This window comes from Myotis brandtii, unplaced genomic scaffold, assembly GCF_000412655.1.
Source record: "Myotis brandtii unplaced genomic scaffold, ASM41265v1 scaffold898, whole genome shotgun sequence".
NCBI lineage: Eukaryota > Metazoa > Chordata > Mammalia > Chiroptera > Vespertilionidae > Myotis > Myotis brandtii.
Window position 1 is genome coordinate 2576830 of NW_005371683.1, and position 6179 is coordinate 2583008.

Genomic DNA, 6179 nt, shown 5'->3' on the forward strand with positions numbered 1-6179 from the left:
GCAGGGGGGGGGGGGTGAATACATTAATACATTAACCTGGCTGGAATGGAGGGAGGTAAAAGAGAGGTGCTAGATTGGAGACAGCTGACAGGAGAATAATTTTATGGAATGGGTAATAGTTCAATTTGAAAGTTCGGTTTGTTAACGTTGCAAAGTTCCATCTGAGGTCACATGAACCGACTCAGCTTTTTCTATGCTGCATTGCAAACCACACCAGGAGTGCTATCCTGCACCTTATTTAGCATGAAATCATAAGTGTTTCCCTCAAGCTTCACTTCACATAGACTGTTGAACATAATTCACCCAGTAGAGGTCAGTCTAAACTGACAGATTCTATATTTGAGGCCTCCCTCCCTCCCTTTCCTTCCTCCCTCCATCCCTCCCTCCCTCCCTCCCTCCCTCCTTTCCTTCCTTCCTTCCTTCCTTTCTTCCTTCCTTTTGTTGACAATATTACAGGTGCCCTCTTTAACCCCCTCCCCACCTTCCACCCAGCCCCTGCCCCACCCAGACCTAAACCACATTATTATCTGTGCTCATGGCCTATACAGACACACATACATGTCTTTGTTTCATCTCTTTCAGCCCTCCCCACTCTCCTCCCCTCTATCAGTCTTTCTATGTATCCATGCCTCTGGACCTATTTCGTTCATCAGTTTATTTTGTTCATTAGATTCCACATATAAGTGAGATCCTGTGATATTTGTCTTTCTCTGACCGGTTTATTTCACTTAGCATATTAAGCTCCAGGTCCATCCATGCTGGCGACCCTTCTTTTTTACAGCCCCATAGTATTCCATGGTGCAAATGTACCACAGCTTCTCTTATCCACTCATCTACTGACAGGCACTTGGCTGTTTCCAGGTCTTAGCTATTGTAAATCGTGCTGCTATGAACATAGGGGTGCATACATTCTTTCTGATTGGTGTTTGGGGATTCTAAGGATATATTCCCAGAAGTGGGATCCCTGGGTCAAATGGCAGTTCCATTTTTAAGTTTTGAGGAAACTCCATACTCCTTTCCACAGTGGCTGCACCAGTCTGCATTCCCACCAGCAGTGCACTAGGGTTCCCCTTTCTCCCCATCCTCATTAGCACTTGTTGTTTGTTGATTGACTTATTTTTTAAATGTGGAACGCTTCGAGAATTTGCACGTCATCTTTGCGCAGGGGCCATGATAATCTTCTGTGTGTCGTTCCAATTTTTAGTATGTGTGCTGCTGAAGCGAGCACTGTTGATTTATTGATGGTAGCCATGCTGGCAGGTGTGAGGTGATACCTCATTGTAGGGGTTCCCTTTTCGTTTTGTTGATGGTTTCTTTTGCTGGGCAGAAGCTTTTTAGTTTGATGTAGTCCCATTTGTTTACTTTTTCCTCTGTCTCCCTTGCCCTGGGAGATGTATCTGCGAAAATACTCCTACATGAGATGTCTGAGATTTTATCGCCTATGTTTTCTTCTGAGATTTTTATGGTTTTTTCAACTTACATTTAAGTCTTTTATCCATTTTTAGTTTATTCTTGTGTATGGTATAAGTTAGTGGGCTAGTTTTATTTATTTTTTTGCATGTGCCTGCCCAATTTTCCCAACACTATGTATTGAAGAGACTGTCTTTACTCCATTGTATGCTCTTGCCTCCTTTGTTAAATATTAATTAACCATAATGGCATGGGTTGCAAGTTTGACCCCAGGTCGGGGTGTGTATGGGAACCAACCAGTCGATGTTTTTCTCTCTCTCTTCCTCTCTCTAAAATCAATACACTTATCCTCAGGTGAGGATTTAAAAAAAGAAAAACTCAGATACTGGCATCAGCCCTCAAAAATGCTGGGTCACCGAAAAGATATAGGGGAGAAAGCAGAGGGACTGATGTCAATGAAACTGAAGAAATCAACCTAACCACCAAATATTTACAGAGCACCCTAACCTCATCTCCAATATCCATTCATCTTTCTTTTTTTTTTTAAATATATTTTTATTGATTTCAGAGAGGAAGGGAGAGGGAGAGAGAGATAGAAACATCAATGATGAGAGAGAATCATTGATTGGCTGCCTCCTGCACACCCCCACTAGGGATTGAGCCTGAAACCTGGGCATGTGCCCTTGACCAGAATCGAACCCAGGACCCCTTCAGTCCACAGGCCAACACTCTACCCACTGAGCTAAACTGGCTAGGGCTCCATTCATCTTTCAAAGACACTTAAATCTTTTTGAAGAAAGTCTACTGAAGCATTTTAAAGTGAAAATGGTACAAACATTGCCTTTTTCAAATTTAGCTCAAATTTGTTTTACAGATTAGCCCTAGCCCATAGCAGAGCCCTGAGAGAACACAACACAAGTAAATGGATTCAATCACCTTCCCCTCCGTCTCATTTCAACCACTTGCTCCCTGATAATAACCTACTTCTTGTTATTACCCCCAGAGTCAGAAATGCTCAAGTGCCCCATTGTCTAGCCAGGTCACTCTCGGGTGTAGAATGTTAAACCTTCATTCATTCACTCATTCACCGAGTCCTTATTGAGCACCAACTTTGCATCAGGCGATGAAGTAGGCCTAGCAATGAAAAGGTAAACCCAACAGAGATGTCCTAGTCCTAAAGGAGTTTATAGACTAGTTACCCTCCTCTTCCATGCCCTCCCCAATTCAGAAAAATGCGAACAATTACAACGCTGTGATTAGTGCTACAATCCAGGCAGCTACCGGGTGTGGGTAGGCATTCTTAGAAGGCACTCTGGGGAAGCTTCCTGGAAAACTAGTTGCAGGGTGTATTAGTTCGCTATTGCTGCTGTAACAAATAACTGAAAATTTAGTGGGTGAAACCAACACAACGTATCTTACAGCTTCAGAAGCCCAACACAGGCCTCCCTGGGCTAAAATCAAGATGCCAGCAAACTGTGATCCTTTCTGAAGGCTCTAGGGGAGGATGTCTCCTTGCCTTTTCCAGTTTCTACAAACAGCTCACTTTCCTTGGCTCAGGACTTCCATTGTCCAACTTTAAAGGCAGTAATGCTGTATTTCTCTTACCATTCTTCCATCATCACATCTCCCCCCGCCCCCCTTTTTAATCCTCACCCGAGGATATTTTTCCATTGATTTTTAGAGGGAGTGGAAGAGAGAGGGAAAGACAGAGAAACATCAATCTGAGAGAAACATGGATTGGTTGCCTCCTGCACACCCCCTGCCAACCAGGGCCAGGGTCAGGGAGGAGCCTGAAACTCAGGTACATGCCCTGGACTGGAATCAAACCAGAACCTTTCAGTCTGCTGGCCAATACTCTATCCACTGAGCCAAACTGGCTAGGGCATCCCCTCTTTTTTTAATTCTCACCAGAGGATATGTTTTTGTTGATTGATTTTTTTAAAAATAGGGAGAGAGAGAGAAAGAGAAACATCAACCGGTTGCTTCTTGCACACATTCTGACTGGGGATTGAACCCACAACCTAGGTATGTGCCCTGACACGTAATCAAACCCACAACCCTTTGGTGCACAGGAAGACACTATAACCAACTGAGCCACCCGGCCAGGGCATCACATCTCCCTTTGACTTCAACTGGCAAAGGTACAGTGGGGCCTTGACTTACAAGTGTCCTGACTAACGAGTTTTTTGAGATACCAGCTGTCTCTCGGCCGATTTTTTGCATTGAGTTGATAGAGTAATTTGAGTTAAGGAGCTCCTTAACGAGCTTCTTAACGAGCTCGGTCTCCTAAAGAATTAAACTCGTAAGTCAAGGCCCCACTGTACTAGGATTCTGCGTTTAAGGACCCACGTGATTAGATTGGGCTCACCTGGGTAATCCTGGCTAATCTTCCATCTGAAGGTCCTTATCTTAATCACATCTGCACAATCCTTTCACTGCCTAAGATAGCAGCCACAGGTTCCAGGGAGTGGGAAGCAGACATTTCCTCCTTTGGGAGGCCATTCTTCTGCCTGCCATGTAGAAACACAGCCACGCAGGGTGATAGCGGTGGCGATTGGCGGTGGGAGGCCCTTTCCAGGCTGTGGGAAAAGTCTGTAGAAGTCCCCTTGGTGAGAATAGCATATATTCCTGGAACTGCAGAGAGTTCAGTAAGACCAAAGCATGAAGTTTGCATTGGGATGCAGGAGAGAGCTACTTACTCACCCACATGTATGGACTGTGTACTACATGGCAGGTGCTGTTCTGAGGATGGAAGGACAAACATGAAGAAGGTCCTATCCTCTGAGTCCAGAGTGAGAAGCAAGGGGCAGATAGTGAGAGGCCTTGTTGCCTTTCTTAAGAAGTTTGCCTGTTAGCTAAGAGCTCTATGGAGCCTCCCATTTGACAAATTTTATTGAGCACGTGCTATGTGCCAGGCACTGTGCGAGGCTCTAGGAAAGTTTAAAGAAGTTTAAAAACCAAAGTAAAGATTCCCTGCCTTTATGGAGCTATATGTTAGCAGGTTTTCAGCAAGGAAGCAGGTGTTTGCTTTAGAAACATCACTCTGGCTGGGGTGTTGGAGAGAAGGTTGGAGGGAGCAACACTTGTGGTGGCCCCGGGCTTCTAACTCCCCCTTTGACATTAACAGCTTTTCCTCAGCTTCATGTCCCTCCTTGGGCACCTCCTCTTTTGTCAGGAGCCCTCTTTCCCCTTTATCCTACAACTGTACTTATTCTGCAACCCCCAACCCTGATTTAACGTTCTACACTGACTTCCCAGATCTGCAGAAGAAAATGATAAAAATATTCATATAGAAACCACTACATATCACATCCCAGCCATATCCTCAGCTCTGCTGACAATTCCACTCCTCTAACAAGCGACCACTCATTCCTTTCAGTGGCTCTTTTAACCTTAACCACTTTCCTTAATGCTCAATCCCATCTTGACCCCTTCTCTCCCAGGAGATGACTTAGAGGCTGTCAGGTGGCAACCACTTCTCTCAACTTCTAACCTCTAGGTCTACCACAAATGCATCGGCTTGTGCGTTCTTCCTCCCAAAGACAGCACAGGCAACTCCACCCTCCCGTGCCTAGATCCCATCTCCTCTGAGGCATTTTTCATTAATCATTTCTCCATCCTCCTCAGCATATGAGCATGTTTAAGCCTTTCCCATCTGAAAAACAACAACAACAACAAATCAGACAACAAAACTCTTCCCTTTGATCCTGCCTTCCCCCATCACTGCCTCACATTTCTCCTTCCCATGGATCGCCCAGTTTCTGGAAGGAGTGGTCTAGATTCATGTGTCTCTTTCGCTCCTTAACCCCCTGGAGCCTGGTGTAACGATGACTGTTTTCCCACCACTGGTCCTGGGACTTTCTTGCCAATCCAAAGGGCCATTCTCAGCCCTGTCCTCCTGACTGTTCCTGCTGCACTTCTGTTCCAGTCTCTTTCCTGATACTTTCTCCCACCCTCCTTTCTGACACGCTGTGGTCTCTGTTTTTCTATCAATCTCGGTGTTTATCCTTGATTTATTATTTTTTTAAAAATATGTATTTATTAAATTGATGGGGTGACATTGTTCAACATGAACATATAGGTTTCAGGTGTGGGTTTCCATGTTACAAGATCTGTATATTGCACTGTGTGCCCACCACCCAGAGTCAATTCATCTCCTGTCACCTTATCCTAGGACCTCCTTCTATTTCCCACCCCCTTCCCTCTGGCAATCACCACGCTGCTGTTTGTGTTCACAAGTTTCAGTTTTATATCCCATATATGAGCGAAGTCATATAGTTCTTAGCTTTTTTGATTTCCTTTGCAGGCCTCTTCCTTCCTCTATCTGCCCACCTGGGTGATCTCGCCTATGCCCATAACTTTGCTGACCGCCTATAATGTGAAGAGTCCAAAACTGATAGCCCCTGTCCATCCTTCCACTTTGAGTTTAGTTTCATAAATCCACTGTCTCCTAGACATCCTCACCTAAACATACTGCAGGTGCCACAAACCCCACATGTCCACAATTAAACTCACGATTGCTCCCCACCACCTGGTCTCGGCTTTACCACAGTCCCTCGCTTCGTGAGGGGCATCACCTGCCACCAATTCCTAAGATGTCAAGTGGGGAGTAATTCTAGATTCCCACCCCTCCCCGATTCCCTGCATTCAATACATTATCATCTATTACTGATGTGACTTCCTAACTATCTGTTGTATCTGCCCTCTCCTTTTCAGCCCGGCTCTCACACTCCTGGCATAGTTTTGATCTTGCACTGTGAACATTGTCA